Source organism: Amblyomma mixtum, chromosome 3 (assembly GCF_055824585.1).
Source record: "Amblyomma mixtum isolate Tamu chromosome 3, ASM5582458v1, whole genome shotgun sequence".
Taxonomy (NCBI): Eukaryota; Metazoa; Arthropoda; class Arachnida; order Ixodida; family Ixodidae; genus Amblyomma; species Amblyomma mixtum.
Window position 1 is genome coordinate 251643843 of NC_143014.1, and position 18501 is coordinate 251662343.

General features: G+C 45.3%; 2 pseudogenes across 1 annotated transcript in view; one reads left to right on the forward strand and one right to left on the reverse strand.

Annotated features, from left to right (window-relative positions):
* Positions 1 to 455, reverse strand: part of LOC149354336 (cytochrome P450 4c3-like) — a 42163-nt pseudogene extending 41708 nt beyond the window's left edge. The window contains exon 1 of the transcript XR_016289337.1: positions 409 to 455. The product of XR_016289337.1 is annotated as a cytochrome P450 4c3-like (transcript). The remainder of the gene's footprint in view (positions 1 to 408) is intronic.
* A 10309-nt stretch (positions 456 to 10764) lies between these two features.
* Positions 10765 to 18357, forward strand: LOC149354337 (uncharacterized; annotated as a pseudogene).
* Positions 18358 to 18501: the final 144 nt, after the last annotated feature.

Below are 18501 nucleotides of genomic sequence, written 5' to 3' on the forward strand. Positions count from 1 at the left end.
TTGTCTGAACTTGAATCAAACTACACTTGAAGCTCCTCATAGTTTCATAGTTCAAGCTTAGAGGTGTAATTGTTTTCATGTGCTTATTTTTGTCCTAATCTTTCCTTCAGAAGGAGCCTCGTTCAAAATCGTGCCTTGGAATCAGGTATAGCAAGAAATTCCTGTATGTTGACCACAAAGCTTTTCGAAGTACCCTCCTTGCTTGCAAGGGTGGCATCTCTATTTTAATTCCATTCGTTATTTCTAACTGAATATCTAAAGAGAACGTGGGTGAGGCACTCCTTTCATTTTCTACTGGGACCAAGGCATTGGTCCTCGGCAAACATCTAAAGCAAGCTGTCGGACAATTGGCTATAATGTTTTGTGCCTAATAAAAATTTTGTTTGAAATCGGTCACCCTTGACTCACTTGGAGCATTCACTGTGGAACTCAAACCTCTGAAATGAGGCTGCCATGTGGAGTAGTGCATATGAAATGAGCTCTATTATGAAGAGTATTGCTTTCAACGTCATAAATGCCAGCATATAGCAAGATAAATTGCTCCAAAGATTTGCTGGAAAAACTACTACTAAAAAAGGAACGGACACATACTCCTGAAAAGCACTATCAAGTCAGCTGTAAAAGAGGGCATGATAGTTCTACTAGTTGCCGTAATAACTCCTGTGTGGTAGGAACATTTACTCCGAAATAAACTCTTGTCAAGAGAGCGGTAGCACTTTAACCCATCAAAACTCTGAATACATCTGACTGAGGATAAGAACAGGTACTCCTTTTCTGAGGAGTATCCAGTACCCTTTGGGAAGTGCTCTACGCGACGATCCATTAACTCTTCCGATCCATGCCCCGACCAAGCCCGTTTCTTCCTCTGGATTTTGTCTAGGACGTTATTAACCCGCGTTTGTTCTCTCACCCGCTACGCCAGCTTCCGTTCTCTTAACGTTACACCTATCATTTTTTGTTTCAATAGCTTGCGCGTTGTTCTAACTTAAGCAGAACCTTTTTCGTAAGCCTCCATGTTTCAGCCCCATAGGCGAGTACAGGTAAGATACAGCTGTTGTATACTTTTCTCTTGAGGGATATTGGCAAATTGCCTTTCATGATCTCAGTGAACCTGCCATATGCGCTGCACCCCATTCTTATTCTTCTACGTAGTTATTTCCGTCTCATAATCAGCGGTCACTGCCTGCCCTAAGTAGACGTATTCCCTTACCACTTCCAGCACCTCGCTGCCGATTGTGGACTTCTGTTTTCTCGCTAGGCTGTTGAACATTACTTTGCTTTTCTGCGCGGTAATTTTTAGCCCCACCGTTGTGCTCTGCCTGTCTAACTCATTGATCATGGTTTGCAGGTCATGTCTTGAGTGACTTAGCAAGGCAAGCTCATCAGCGAATTGTAAATTACTTAGGTATTTTCCATTAACTCTTAACCCCAGCTGTTCCCATTTCAGGCCCCGGAATACCTCCTGTAAACAGGCGGTGAATAGCATTCGGAGATCATGTCTCCCTGCCTGACACCTTTCCTCAATGAAATTTATTTGCTGACTATCTCAAGGACTTGTGAAGCATGCGCCACGCTACAATTTCAGCCTCACCCGTGCTGCAGCAGTACCCGCTCCCAATTGGCTGCTCCAGTTCGGGCAGGGCAGAGAATGTCACGGTGTGCGTGCGATGTGACTGACGTCGCTGTAAGCCCTCCCGAAAACGGGCGCTGTTCGAATGTTGCGAGAAGAGGCCCAAATTAGCTAAACCACAACGGCGAGCGTAATCGAGTTTTCATAATCTAAAAACTGATATAGCTATTACTAACAGCCTTCTACAAATTTATAATTGCAATATGGTTCCTATCGATAATTGTTAGCAAGTTAACTATTAGAATTGAGTTAATCACTTCAACAGTTAGCATGATTCGCCTGCTTTTAACCTCTGCCAATGGTAGTATCAATATGCCCCAAAGAGCTTATCTTGACCTCAAAAAGAATACTTAAAGAATTTCGGGCCTCCTAAAAAAAAGCACCTGGTATTGAAGTGGTTCATACTTTTGCGGTCTAAGACGGACGCTGCTTTAAAAAAAAGAAAAGTAGTAATCGGCGCACTATTCCAGCAGCCGTGAATGAAAGTCGCCAACGGCCAAGAGTGGTAATGAAGGCCCCTATGTGAGCTGCTGCGAGTGAAATTGTCGTTGAGGTTGTCACGGACCCGCATCCGAGTACTCCAGGCTAAACGGGTGGCGTGCCTAAAGAAAGTGCATGTTTGATCTGCGATGAGAAACGCAAGGTGGACTTCATGGATGGTTGAGCAGCCAAGCTATGCGGGCGCCCTCTCTATCACGTAACAGCCGACTGCAATCAGTTGAAAAGCAATGTCATGGGGAGAAAAGGGCGAAAAAAACCTCGCATTCAAAAGGGCTCCAAGGACTAGTACCGTACAGCCTGCTACAGAAGCAAATGTTGTGCTCGGCTTTGAACGCTTTTTCTCAGTATCGTTTCTGAGGCTTGGTGCTCACTTTTCGATGAGTGGTAGTAGTAGTGAAAACTTTTATTGTCCAGCAGAAAAAGGCAACTGCACTACCCCTCCCCCGCAGCGCGCGGTCGACAGGGCAGGGGGTGCCACTTTAGACGCTGGTCGGGAGGTCTTAGGTCCCGGCGGCCTCTTCAGCCAGATGGGCGGGCAGGAGCTGGAGCTCAGGGTCTGAGCTGCGCAGCAAACTCTCCCAGGTTTCCCTGGTACCTATATTATGCCCTCCTCCCCCCCCCCCCCGCCTTCCGTAGAGTACATATACAGGCATTCCCATATTAAGTGGTCGAAGGTCCCTCTGACCCCATAACGATTACCCCTATCTATCCTGGACTCGGGGAACCTGTGGTTCACCATAACCGGGTGCGTTTGCGTATAGGTTTGCAGTCGCTTCCACGAGACTACCTGTCTTCTGTTCAATTTCGTGTCTGCGGGGTACCAGTCTATGATCCAATCTGTAATGCGACGTGATGTGCCTATAGTTTAGCAAACCGATATCTTCTTGACTGTTTCTGTTATTTAGAGCGCGTTTATATTGTTCCGCAACAACTGTTCTAAAGAGGTTCTTAATTTTCTATTTTTATGAACTACACATTCCTCCTATGAAATTATTTTCCTTGCCACCGCGGTGGCTCAGTAGTTGTGGTGCTCGGCTGCTGACCCGATATACTCGGGTTTCATTCTGGCCCCGGCAGTCGCATTTTGATGGAGGCGAATTGCTAGAGGTCGTATATTGTGCAATGTCACTGCGTGTTAACGAGCTCCACGCGGCCGAAATTATCCTGAGGCGTCCACTTCAGCGTCCCTCACAGCCTGAGCCGCTTTAGGACGTTAAACCCAACCAACCAACCGACCGATAGAGCCAATTTTGTTCATAGTCGAGATTAGTCTGCGGACATTTCATTAGAAAAAAGGAAATGTGCCTATTTGTTGCGGTTTATTATTGGAAAAAATCTAAGCATGTCAGGCCCTGTAGGATGTGTACACGAATACAATGAATGTTACTCCAAATTTCTGACGCATCTTATTGTGTTTTAGCCTTTGCAAAAGGTTCACAACAAAACATCGCAAACATTGCGCACAAATACTCTTTTGATATAATACTAAAATTTTGTACAAGTAGTCTTAAGATCATTGCTAACACGGACAAAAATTTTCATTTCAATCAATCAAAAAATAAAGATGTTCCTTAAAGCCTCGTAACCCTTTAAGTGCGTGACCGATGAAATCAATTAGTTTTTTTTTTCATTCTGCTATATTTCTTTAGTGGATCAATTTAGTAGCACGATTTTGCCAAAAAAGGTCTTGGTTAGTGACTTCTTTGCACGGAGTCAATGAAAGCGTTACTGTCAGAGCAAGACAACTTCACTCTTTTTAACACTGTATTTATTCTCCCTTCGCCGCCGTGGTGGCTCAGTGGTTATGGTGCTCCGCTGCTGACCCGAAAGACGCGGGTTCGATCCCGGCCGCGGCGGTTGAATTTCTTTGGTGGAGAAATTCTAGAGGCCCGTGTACTGTGCGATGTCAGTGCACGTTAAAGAACCCCAGGTGGTCGAAATTTCCGGAGCCCCCCACTACGGCGTCTCTCATAGCCTTAGTCGCTTTGGGACGTTAAACCCCATCAACCAAACCAAACCTATTCTCCCTTCGCTGATGAAATCAAAAGCATTCCGGGTGCTGTAAAACATCTTTCAGCTCAAAACTATGTTCCTTACTTTCCCTTTGAAGATTCTTCAAGAAAATTTTAACAGCGCTACGTTTGAAAGAAAAAATGAAATGCGATGAGTGCTCTAGTCTGAATGATTACCTCAGCAGGGCTTTCTTAAAGAATAAAGAAAAAATAAGCACTCAGAGAACTTAAACATAGTGACGATGGCGTTAAGTTCCGTGTTACACAACTACGAACAGGTCGCTGCTGTAATCGCAGCCGCCCAACAATTGTACAGTGCAGTCAGCAGTTTGAACGGGTCATTTTATGCCCTCCATCTTCATGAAGCAGTTGAGTTTTTTCTTCTTGCTGTGCTAATTGGTTTCGCAACAGGTTTATATGTTCCTTATTATTTTTAAAGATTAATGTTATTGCGCACCCGCCAAATCGTAACAATAAGAAAATATGCCCCACGAAACTGCGAAACCACTTTAGGATTCACGCCATGCTGAGCACTTAAGTAAAACAGCAAATATTAGCGGGTCAAACCAGATAAAGGTTAAGCGAACTTCTTGCTGGGCTAGTTGGTAACTCATTGTAAAGTAAAGGCGCAAAAAACCACACACACACACACACAAGACAAAAGAACGGGACAGAGCGCCCCGTCCAGCTCTGTCCCGTTCTCTTGTCTTGTGTGTGTGTGTGGTTTTTTGTGCCTTTACAGATAAAGGTACGCCATTGTCGGCCGTTGGTGCTCGGTTAAATGCGAGTGTTCTCCCGCCTAAGCTCATTGTTCCTGATAGGTAAAACTTAAGAGAAGAATACGAACAACATATGTACTACATCCGTCTATGGAGCGGAATAAACAGCACTAAATATCATACGTGCTTAACTATCTTTCCCTTCATACGTGGCAGTGTTTATTTAGAGCGGAGTAATAGATTTAATAGTCGCACGTATACGAAGACAATCGATTTTTTTCGGAACAGCGAATTAACATACGGTAGGTTTTATTTCCAGGGTACCACTAGTCCAAACATCCTCCATTTTATGTTTTGTACAAGACTAGCACAGCTGATTTTTACAGTGCTAAATAAATCTTCATTGCCTCAAAACTCCTTTCACACGCGCAACCGCACTCACACGAAGTGATGTGCAGCGTTTTCACAGCGACTGATTCGTAGCTTGTACTTTAACGCATCAAAAATTAATCGCTAAAGCTCCTAAACTTTCGAGGCCGTAATACTCCTGCGACACGGCCAAATAATCATTTTAAACGAGCGACACTCGCGTTCAGAGTCATTCGCCCAGCGTCACAGGATTAACCTCACTGAAATTGGGTCCAAAAAACGCAGCCTCGCAGTAAGTATACGGCGAGCTCACTGCCCTCGTCTGAAACATTCCTCACACGGTACACGCGGGAACAGTCAGCTTTCCTGAGCGGTGAAAATTCTTGTGGAATACCGGCGTGATTTACTTTGCAGTTCGGAGAAGCCAGAGGCCCCCATCAGGCAAACCAACATGGTTTGCCTGATGGGGGCCATTCCAGTGAGACTACACTGCGTTTACCTCATGCCATGAAACAACTGTCAGCAGCACAGAGGCAATGAAAATGTAATTATTTGTTGTGCGTGAAGCACATAATGTGTTATAATGATGCTAAACAATGGAACTCTGATGCATCAAGCAGCAGATTAAAAAAAGTTCTACCAGCTAGGACACAGCTTGCATCACATGGCAACCAATGTGTGTTGCTACTTACTGCTGTTCGTACCTGGCTAGCAGATGCACTGGAAGCTTCACTGCTTTCTGCTGCAGACTGTGGTCAGGTGGGGTGCTGTAAGTAAAATGGCAACTCTCATTTGCAGCACCATATGTCAAAATGGTTCATTCATATACTCTCTATATGCACATATTTAGCAAAGGTACGCTACTCAATCTCTGTCACATAGTCAAAAACTTGCAAACTAGGACGAAATTGACAACACAGTAGACCAAAAATATCAGAAAGAGAGGTGGACCAACACCAAATCATGCAAGAAAAAATTATCCCCTTGTGTAATGTTGTATTCCTGTTATGAATAACACACATGGATCATGCAAATAACGATGCAGTGCGTTGCACCTCAATTTTTGCGTAACGTTTGCAGTGAATAAAATATTTGTTAGTTACTGAAAATTCAGTTGCATAGATGCAATAGGTACAGTTAAGGACAAAAGTTTGTGGGATGCGGATTTGCGGGAACAAAAATTATTTCTGCGCTGCCTCAGCAGACAGGCAGATTGTATTTTTGTAGCAGATGGAGCACGCATGTCTCCTCATGTGCATATGCATTTCCGTGATCTGCTATGCTTTACCTCCATGCAATAAATTTTTTTTTTCGCGAATCTGCATCCAGCAAACTTTTTTCCATGACTGTACAAAGTTCGCGGACCATGTCGAGTGCTCTAGCGGTGCGCTGTGTTGTGCGTTTCTGACAGTCACAAACGCACAACAGCGGGCTCGATGTTTTAATTGTTATACCACAAGGCATACTTTTAACCATGCATCATTATGCGGTGATGTACTGGTCTGAGCAACCTGCACTGTACGTGGCCACGTGGCGTGCTAAGTGTCGCATTGCATTTTGTGCACAGGATTGCTTACCTTTCTGCTTGGCAGAAACAGTGTGGGCAGGGCTCTCAGCTTCAGCCTCAGCTTCATCAATCCCACACCTGACCGCCGTATGAGCTCGGGGTTGTAGTTATAGTCGTCAGGCGTAAAATGATGGCCACAGACGCGAAGGTGCTGGCGTTTGTCCGAATGCAGCAATCCGATGCGCTGAAGGCAGACAGCTCGCTCGCTTCCATCTTTCGGCAGACAGTGCCGAAGGGCAACATCTTGCCGGTCTCGGGCTTTGCAACCAACAACACAGCATGGCCGATCCATTTTGGTTGTGCATACGACGGAGGTAACGACAGAAATCAGTACCGCGGTGACTACGAATAGCACCTCGATTCTCAATTCGATTCGACGGCGGTGCCGGCGGAGTGACACAAGCGGTACGAGCAGATGACAACATTGTAAACCAGAAGTGCAGTACTAATTTCTGACACCGAACACACAATAACCGCGTAAACATGCATATAAACGACAACTCTCCTTGCTGAAATGCAAAATATTTCCAAAAAAGTAAGAATGTGAAGTATCTAGAGCTTTTAGATTGTTAAATGCGTGATTTCACGTTGCACGATGAACCAATGATAGCCCTGTGCTGGTGACATAACGAGCACTAATCTGATGTAATGAGCGCGGATTCGGGCGGAAGTTCAGCACCGCTGGTTGCTGCGAGCCTCGCGAGCGGTGGTTTTTGAAAATGTATTTTAAATTATGTACTCACTTTTGATGTATAGACCTTATGCAAAAGTGCTGCCATCTAGTGGCCGCCGCGCACGTTTGCGCCATGTTTAAGCGTAGCTGAACAGAGCAGCGGAGGCGTCACAGTAGAAAGCTGTGTGGCCGCGCTCGTTGTCGCCGATAATGCCGACGTACTGCTGTGTTCCGTGCTGTACGCAAAGTGGAAATAAGGATGCCAAAAGAAAAAAGGTAAGCAGGAAGCTATATCCATTCCTGCATTCTTTTTTCTCTTTATTTTGCGTCAATTTGTTGTCGCTCGGTTCTCGTGATGTAGGCGCACTTTCGAACAACGGCGTGCTTAAATTCTTCAGCGGTATCTAATCCAGCCTGTTTCAAAAGATCGGAAATTGTGTTCGGTGTCGAGGCAAATGAAATATATCGCCAATGCTGTGTTACGTTGGTGTGAAGACGGAGTAACGTTGCTTTTCACATACAGCGGAGTGTCTGCAAGAGCATTGAATGAAAGTTGCCCTTGATTTGCTTACTGCGCTCACTTTGTATTGAATCATACATGCTGTCGAGCATATGTAACAATTCTTTACATACATCTAAATAAAACAAGCTGCGGCACTTTAAAATGCGCTAAGCTGTTCACTTAAAAGCGAGTGTGAAATTTTTATCGCTTCACGCATCTGACACATCGATGAATCGGATATCATCGATTATAAGCTGGGGTTCAGCTACTGAAGTGCTTCTCAAGAACATGCTTTGCAAAAGCACTAAACCCAGATGTAGGTGGCCGCGACTGCTTTTGCCAGCCAGCTGCACTCGGCTAGCGCAAGTTCGCATGACTGCCATAGATGCACTGAGGATCGTCGTGTTGTTTACTTTTGGTTTCTCAAACCAGTGCGAGAGGAATTTTTCCTGTGCGTTATGTGGAACCTCGTAGGGAGTTTAGGATTAATTTGGATCGCGCCAGATTTGCTTCCTGCAATCTGTATATTGCCGAAATAAGGTCGGTTTTTCGTTTCACCTCCACGGCGCGCCATCAAAACAGAGTCGTCGCGGTAGGGATTGAAACTGTGAACCGTTTACGACCACTCAAAGAGCAATCCTTTGTAGGGAGACTTACCGTGCTTAGCAGTATTTGCGAGGTTTGCTGCTGCGACCAGCAGGAGAAACAAGGCTGAGCGCACGCGTGTGTTTTGAGACTTTATTTTGGGCATAAATACCCATGATGCCAGGTACAGTGTACAGTTATTACTTCACTGAATTGCTGCTAGCATGTAATGTTTGATCTTCTGCAACATGTCCAAAAAGAATCTCATGCATGCGAAGTCCCCACTCATGACATCTGTGTTCTTTCAGGTGTCATTTCACTGCATTCCCAACGACAGTGGACTTCGCAAAGCATGGTTGGTGGCCATCAAGAGAGAGCCGCCGTTTAACATTAGGACAGCCCGTGTGTATTCGCAACATTTTGCAGAGAAGGATTTCGTGAAGAATGTTGCCAGTGGACGTCAAATATTGAACGACAATGCAGTGCCATCAGTTTTTGCTTTCAAGAAACCTCACAAGCAAAGGAAGCCACCAAAGCCTCGTTCAGCCCCAGCCAAGCAAAAGAATTTTCCTGTTTTCTTAGTGCAGTCACCGACCTTGTCTCCAGTACTAGAAACTGGGACAGACTCTGAGCAGTCTTCAATGGATGACGCCTGCACCACTCCTGAACTCATCCACAACATTGATAATGAAAAAAGAGACTGAAATTCTTCAACTCCGTCAAGAACTGAAGGAAGCAAAAGAAAAAAATGCAGCATTGGAGAGTAGAATTGCTGTTCTTCAAAAGCACTGTGCTTACCTGGCGGCTTCCTTAGCACAGTTTTCAGTCGAAAAATTCAGAGACAATGATGACGACATTCAATTTTATACCGGCTTGCCATCGTACGATGTGTTCCAGAAGCTTCTGTGTTATTTGAAGGTCAATACAATGAAGCACGATGATAACACATGCAACCAAAAAAGAGAAGTTGGCCGCCCTGCTATTCTGAGCACTGAGAACGAATTATGCTTAGTTCTTGTGACCTTGAGACTGGGATTGTTTCAGAATGACATCGGCCACCGCTTCAGCATCCACCAAAGCACAGTGAGCCGCATATTTAACAAGTGGATCAACTTTTTGTTCATGCGGCTAGGAGACATGCCTTTATGGGCATCGAGAGAAGTGGTTGACCACTACATGCCTGAAGAATTCAAGCTGAAGTACCCCAAGACTCGAATAATTATTGATGCCAACTACAAATCGAGCAACACCTTTAAGGGCTTGATTGGTGTTACCCCAGATGGTACACTGACATTTGTTTCGCCACTAGTAACAGGATGCGTCTCGGACCTCCTGGAGCCCATAGGAGTACACCTGAACATGCCGCCATTTCTGACTAATGGCCAGTTCACCGAGGAGCAGGTTGCAGTGACAGAAGCAATAGCATCACTACGCATCCACGTTGAGAGGCACATTCAGAGGACAAAGAGCTTTCATATATTTGATAGGAGGATCCCCATAACTATTGCACCACTTATTAATCAAGTTTGGACAGTGTGTGCACTTCTGACAAACTTCCAAACACCTCTGATGAAGCCGTTGTAATTGGTGCTCATTAATCCTGTCTGAAGGTACTTCTGAATGCTGTTTCAGGTGTCAATAAATACCAAAACTTCAACTCACATTGTGCTTCCTACAAAGAATGAATAGTTCCTCTAAGAGTGTTCGGATTTACATTGCACAACTGAGCTGTTGCAAACAATGAAAAGCAGTAACAATGAGGCCAGAATTTATTGCTATTCTCTGCAGTTACCGAGCCACAGCACCTATATTTGGGCTCTTCAATGCTCATCATGCAGCATTTCCAGCAAATCAAACAAACCTTTAGCGAAAGTAGTTTTTCCAGACACTTTTGCAACTTTAGTGCTGAATGTGCTAAAAGTAGTCCACCACATAACCTAGATGCAAAGGTAGTCGCCTGGAAACTTTTGGTAATGATCATAAATGAACATGCGTACAGTTTTAAGACAGAAGTGTGTCCGATATGTCTGGGCCTGGGTGTTATGCAATGACTTTGGAATGAGAGCATGATTGAAACGTAGACAGGCAAAAATTAGCAGGTAGAAAACTAGAATAATGTTCAATGCTTCAGGAAGGGAATGACAGTAACATAGGCAGACAACCATTGGAAGCGGTAAAAGAATACGTCTACTTAAAGAAGGTAGACGCTGGAGATGCAGACCATGAAAGAACTAATTAGGAGAATAACAATTGGGTGGAGTGCATTTCGATAAAAACGAAGTCTACCAGTACTACTCGGAAGGAAGGTATATAACCTAAAGCTTACTAGTTCACATATACAGGCTGAAACTTGGAGGCCAAAGAAAAGGGTTGAAGTAGAATTGACAATGCAGCAAGCTATGGAAAGGAAAATGAGACAGTAAGGTGACCTGCGGTCCTTTATGGTACAGAATGGATTCCAGGAGAAGGAAAGTGAAGCAGAGGGTGGATAACATTGGGAAGTTTGCTTAGCTAAGTCAGCTGCAGGTTGCGCAAAACGGTTAATTGGCACGGTATGGGAGATGCTTTTGTCGTGCAGTGGACTTAGCTTAGCTCATCAATGTGCAGCCTTTGTCAAAAGTTAAGAGCCCAGGGGGTTTGCTTCAAAGCATTATTGTGGCGCTCCTGTAGCACTCATGGTAGTCCTACGCATCGGAGGGAGCAGGACGAAAAATCTTCTTACCTTCATGAGATTTGGGACGCTGAGCGCGCATTACGAGCAAAGCAGTGTGGCCCAGAAGCAAACCCCCTGGGCTCTAAACTTCTGACAAAGGCTGTACCTTTCGGTGAACTCCTGGCACCGCAACTAAAAGATGCCCTGTAGGAACTAGCATGGAACACAAGTAAGTTGAAAACCACTTCTCTGTATGTTTCTTGCAAACACCTAGGCAGTTGCCACACGATGCATTGAGGAAAAAAGCTAATTTTGCTGGGATGTTTGCAGCGAATTTAGATATGGCACAGCCTGCTGGAAGTAGAAAGCATCCAACTTTGATTTCATTGCCATCCAGGCCCTCTCAGAATACTCTACTCCACAAATTACAATCCAGGCCTCTGCAAAAACTACAAAATGAGTCCATTGTAACCCTGAGCAGTACATCTGCCCCATAACTTGCTCGTAATATGTACTTGATTGCTTTAGGTGTGGAACAGTGTCTACAATTTCAATACAGAAGTCTTCACATGCTACTGCTTCTTGAAGGGTAGTGGTCCCCTTGCTCCATGGGTACTTCACCTCAATGAGCCCACAGGGAGGGTTTTCTTGGGAATCGTATACGACGCGGTCAGGTGTTGCACCTAGCCATGGAGATTCAGGACGCACCATGAGCCCGCACGTGTTTACAGTGACATTGTGGCCGATATGCTCCATGCACTGTATGTAGCGCTGCACAGCTCGTGGCTCATTTGCTGTTCCGTACCTGCAAATATTCAAGAGTGGACAAAATTGCAAGGCTTGCATGGATGAATTTTTTTCATAATTCTTATTAAATGGGTCCTTCATTTGCTCTCCAAGTGCTCCAGAAGCTAATTCAAAATAGTAATGAAACCATGCTGAAATAGCCTACAATCCAGAAACTTGCATGACTATAAGGTAATTTATATGCAATACTTTTTAACTGTGTAGGACTAGGGGCCAAAAGAACACACGGGTTTTAAACCTCTCTCTAAGAAAACTGTTGCTACGAAAAGGCAAATAATTTTCATTAGTTTTCTGTAACTGGTCAAGGGGCAAGAGAAGCTAGGATACACCCAAATGTGCATGTAAACAAGCACAAAAAGAAGGCCCGCTTTGAGGTTAAATAGCCACTGCTTCCTGGTTGCATCCATTTTAATTTCAAAAAAGCTACCATCTCATGTGTTTGTTTGGATACTAATGCTAAGGACAGTACAAGAAGGTTACTGTGCAAGGTAAATCTTGTTGGCAATTAACAGTCAGGGAATGGCAAAGAACAACACTCAGTGGTACAAAACACTCTTATTTTGGATGCTAAGTACACATGTAATCAATATTAAATGGGCTCACCTCACTATTGGATTTCTAAACGCGTTTGGCCTCATGACATTTGCGACACCACGTTCTGTCCAGGCAGCCTTCCTTGCTAACACGGCACCAAATTTTGATGCTGTCAGCCTGTTCAGCCTTTCTTTTCTCCAGGTAGAACTGCCCACTTGTTGCCTGGAGTTCAGCTCCAGTGCTGTAGCATCTGCGTTACTGATCTGCAACCGCTGGAGATGCAACATATGGTTGCAAAAATATTAACTGGTGAACTTCTCAACTACTATCTTCATTTTCAACAATAAAAAGCCATCATAAGCATCAAATTCACATTATGACATGCAAGAGTAACAAACATGCTGAAAATAAAAAAATGCCCAACCTCGATGATTTGGTTGTTTGCCAGTTCTGGAGGTGGACACCAGCCATGGTCAAGAGGGCGAAACCTGTACGGTTCAGCATTTTCCAGCAGATCTGTATCTGATGTGGCAATCTGACTCCATGGTATTAAGCAGTCAAATGCGGTTGGCAAAAGGGGCAAATGAATGGACTTTGCTGAGCCAACAAAAGTTGGCCCAGCTTGTGTTTCAACATGCTCACAAGAAGCTGCTTGTGCAAGAATGGCTGCGAAGCAACCGTGTGTATCCTTTATGCTTTGGACAGGGTGTCCTACTTGGACAGGCTAAACCTCGTAACACACTTCAAAAGCTACAGTTGGCCCTCTCCATCTCACAAGAAGAGCTGGCTGAGCAAATCCGAAATCAATTTTACCCATCCTCTAGTTCTCCTGCCAGCTCCCCGTCATACCCTTACACCGAAGAAGAAGCAGACGAGCAAGGAATGAATTCCGACTTCACATTCGCTGAACTTCAGGCTGCTCTACGCTCCCTTGAGCGAAACACAGCACCCGGCCCAGATAAATTTACCTATGGTATACTCCGTAACCTCCCCGATTCAAAACTAGACGAACTTATTCAGATCATTCATACTGTTTGGCGCTCCGGGAAAATTCCCGCTGCATGGAAAGAGGCACACGTAATTATGATTCCGAAACCAGAAAAATCCTCTGCGCTCAGCACTAACCTCCGACCTAGATCCATGACCTCTTGCCTAGGGAACCTGATGGAGAAGATGGCCCTTACCCGCCTCGAAAGGCACCTGCTTACGAATCGCTGTCTTGCTCCCACTATGGTCGGATTCCGCACCCACGTATGCACACAAGACATTAGACGGCAAATCTATGAGGATTTGTACGCCTTCCCAAGCAGCGCACAGCTTCGAGTTTTGACCGGCGTGGATATCAAAAAGGCTTTTGATAATGTCGCCCACTCCGCAATTCTCACCAACCTGGCAGGCACTCGCCCTGGGGTCCGCATGTTCAACTACATCAAAGACTTTCTTACAGACAGGACCCTCCGAATCATTGGCCCCGACGGCACAGCTTCCGCCCCCTTCCCCCTCACCGCAGGTACACCACAGGGATCCATTCTTTCACATATGCTTTTCAACTTGGCAATGAAAGTACTGCCCCGAAAACTCGCTGAAATTCCTGGCCTACGCCACGCTATATATGCGGATGATATCTCTCTCTGGTCTACCACAGGAAACGCCGGGGAACTAGAATCCACTTTGCAGCAAGGCCTCGACGTCCTTCAGGAGCATACACCGAAATTCGGAATACATCGTGGTTTCTAACGCTCCTCAAAAAACCGCTTCTTCCTACCGCGAACTCATTCAACTCTTTCCCGCGCAAACCCCTCATCCCCGACGGAGCCACATCAAGATCCTTGGTTTCACTTTTCAACAAGATGGCAAGCGCAACGTGTGGCTTAGCCAACTCCTGCAACAACTGAACCAAATTCGCCACATGCTGTCCCGTATAACTCGTCAAAAGCATGTACTCAGAGAACACGAACTCCGTCGAGTTATAGAAGCACTCGTTTATTCGAGGGTCATGTACGCCTACCCCTATCAACGCCTCACATCATTTGAAGTAAGCAAACTGGTAGCCTCTCTGCGTCGCTTCACTCGATTAGCCATGGGAGTTCCCATCTACGCCGCAAATGCTCTGATCGCAGACGGCGCCATTTTCAACTCCCTCGAAGAACGCGCAGCAGCACACCACCGAGCCCAGATACACCGTCTCTCTTCCTCCGAGCAAGGCAGAGACCTCCTCAGCCTTTTCGGACACACCATTTCCCAACTACCCCGGCTTCAACCATCTGCTCCCCCGTGGATAAGCCTCCCGCGTCTTACTGTAAAACCCATTCCACGCCACATGTCTCCAACGATAAATCCCGGGCGGCGTGAAGCACTGGCGAACCAGTTACCCGCACTGGGCCACGACACTTACTATACCGATGCTCATATCCTCGAGCACCAAGTAGTTACTGCAGTAGTCGGCCCTCGAAGCACCTCCACACATCTCCACACAGGAGTGCCCTCCTCAACTGACGCAGAAACTCTTGCCATAGCAGAGGCGATTACGCTTCACGACCACCTTTCCTCCACCATCACCATACGTGCAGACTCTCAGGCTGCCATACGCTCATTCGAATCTCAAAAACTCCCTCCCCATATCCTAGACACTTTGCTGCAATACCTAACAGCCCACCCTACGCTCCATGTCCGCCTTGAATGGATTCCTGGTCATCAAGGTATACCGGAGAGTGAGCTACCAAATGGCTGCAGTATCCTGAAGATCCAGCTGGGCAACTGCAATGTGCTCTCTCCACAAGACAGTCTGCAGCAAGCACGAGTTGTACACTATATGGGTTTGCAGTTTTCTTTCTGCTCCTGTTGCAAACACATTGCACAGCAACAGCAGGTCCACTTGCACTGTGAAAAAAGAATACAGGTTCCATTTATGAATAAGCATGACTTCATTACTGCCTTAAAGGTCAATTGGTAAGCGCAATTTTATCAGTTAATTCAAAGCATGGTATTCACAACAAGCTAAACACCAGAAAAACATGATACATGCCTGGCATGAAATTGTGCGCTTAAATCAAAGATTCAACAAATGACGAAATAATACTTCCGCTATCACATACTCGGCAGCATATGGTATCATAATGTATCGAATACCTAGCAAAGAACGCGTGCCGCCTAACGAAAACTGTGTGAAAGGCAAGGATAAACAAAGCATTTTTTGCTGGGCATACCACCACGGCATAGGTACTACGATGTCGCAACGGCTCGAACTGCCTAAATGTAGCGCGAGACGTAGCGCTAAAGCCATGCAAAAGGAGCGGTAAACGACAGATACACTGCTACTCTTTCTTTCCGCCCCTACTGCATCGGCGCCAGCACGAACACACAACGGAGAACAGATGACTACGAGAGCGGCGAACAGATTGCTACGAGAGCGGCTGCTTGCCCCTTGAGAAGAAACAGCGTAATCGCCGACAAAATGCAGAGGACAGAACACGAAAAAAAATGACCCAGAAGCTGTTCCTTTACACCAGTTTCTGTCGATTCTAGCAAGGTTTCACGCTATGAATCAACAAAGCAGGCCTTTTCACCTGTTCGTGATGGTCAACGATCGTCACATATGCCGCAAAAACGGCTCTTTTTAACACGGGCGTAAAGCAACGACCAACGATGTTTGATGAAATGCATGAAATAGTAATAAACAAAGTTTACTCACCCGTTGCACTTCTTCGTTTTGAGTGTCGGCAGACATACATATGACTCTGTCACTAGCTTGTAGCTGCGCTGCTGCTGCCGTTCCGAAGAAGTTTTAGAAGCGCAGTACCGCTCTACAAAGTCAAATGGAAACGTCGGCAGCACTGACAAGTCCATCTTCCATTCCTCCGTCATTTTAGAGCGTGAGAGCTTCTTATTTCTGCTCCGAATGCAAGAATACGTCGCGATAAAGCTATCACAAAACAGACGCTGCTAGCACGACGGCAGCAGCACAGGAGACTCGACCCTTAAACATGGCGTCGCATAGGTGGTTCGCTGAAGCTCCGATAGATGGCAGCAATTTTGCATAAGGTCTATTGTACGCGGCATGAACGTTCAGTGGCCTATGCTCTACATAATGCAAGTATTGTTTTGCCAACCTCAGATACCCCTTTCTGGGACCTTTTAACTGTGACTACATTATTGCAAATTTTTTTTCATTGCCAGGCTCCCCTCTTAAGGGTCTTGGTCTAGCATTTGCAATTGGTATGGTTTTATTTCATTTGTGTTTGACGTATGTCACGCTTGTTTCTTTTAGTTATTGTGTACATAGATTTTTGGAAATTATTTATTTTCAGAGGGTGTGCAGGGATATGCCCACAAATACTGCACAATAATTAAGGCCTTGTCTACTACTCTCCTCAATCTCGGGGACAAAAGTAACTAACCGGCACTCCAAGCTCCTAATCACGTCGCACTGCATACAGGCACCACATGACGATGCACTTCTGGAGCCGAGACCGGAGCAGTTTACCTAATTTCAACCTCACCACGGTGCCAGTCCTGCGAGCACTGTCTTCCATTCCGCTCCTCACTGTAAGAAATGTGTAAAACTGAAGTTCTTGTTACATAAAATTTCGGTTGTTATAGAAAGAATGTCTCAGTAGCTACAGAGGAAGTGCCAGTAATTTGGCTGTGTGCTAGAGAAATACTTGTTTTTAAAATGCATGCAAATTAGTATAGATCAGTCTGCATATTTATAAAGTTGTAAAGTGAAAACACTCAATCTTTTTCACTGATGATTTTGTGTTCTATGCTATGCTTGCAGTTGTTTTGCTGTGGTCTGGAATTCTCAAGACAGATAAAGTTAACAAACCAGGTTTGGAAGTGTTTTGAAAGAAATTGAGAAAATCAAGCACTGAACTGACATGGATGGATGGAAGGCCCAGTGGGCACACCTACTCAACATCAAGAATTTGATGAATGGAACCAGGCCGAGATTGTTCAGAAGCAACATTTTTTCGAAGGAGCTGCTTTCCCGGATTACAAAGCAGATGCAACAATCTGATGGCAATGCCCAGTAGTTTAGTGGGTCTGTCACTGTGTCTCAAGAAAAATGAAAAAAACTCGCAAGGGCAATGTTGTTCACATCGAGCGCGATTCAGACGCGGACCGTGATGTGTTGTCGCAAAGTAGCACTGGAAGCACACCTGGAGGAGGTCCCACCAAAAGGTCACGAAGGTCAGCAAAGTCTCCTGCAGCCAACACATGGTCCAGTCCTGTGATGAAATGCAACACTCGAAGGAGACGCTGTAGATATTGCAGAAGTTGCAGAAGGCCAGGAAGGTCAGCTGCATTGACCTATCGTACGAGTCAAAATTGGTGATCATTGCGAAATGCGAGGCCACTTTGCTGAACTACTCCATATCACTGAAAGCACCTTTGTGTGACATCGTGGAGAAGGTAGCTGAGGAGTGCGGTGTGGATGCATCCCAGATCACACTGATTTTCAATGGCCGGTCAGTTAGACCAGCAGACACTCCAGAGAGCCTTCATTTGGCAGCAGCGGAAATTTTAGAATGTGTCGTCACAAAGTACATGGAGGCAGGCTAAAGGAAGAACACAATATGCATCAAGTTTCAGTGCTCCAACAAGCAGAAAAAAGAACACATATAAGTCAGTTTCATGGAACCACTAAGGGTACGAGCCATGCTGCTTGGTAAGAAACTGAGCCTTCATATCTCTGAGCTCAAATTCATATTTGACGGCAAATGTGTAGACTTGAGTAGCACACAAAAAGAGCTCGGAATCTAGGACAATGATTGTGTTAGTGTCTGCATTCGGTCACAGATGTAAATATTCACTGAGGATGGCTATTATCGCTGTTTCCATTAAGGGAGGAGTTGGGTCTTGAAAAAATGTGGTTTAGTTTCATGTACAGAGTTTCCCTCAGAGTTTTCCTTGAGTTTTTGTTCGGAGCTGTTAGAGGGGGGTGGGGGG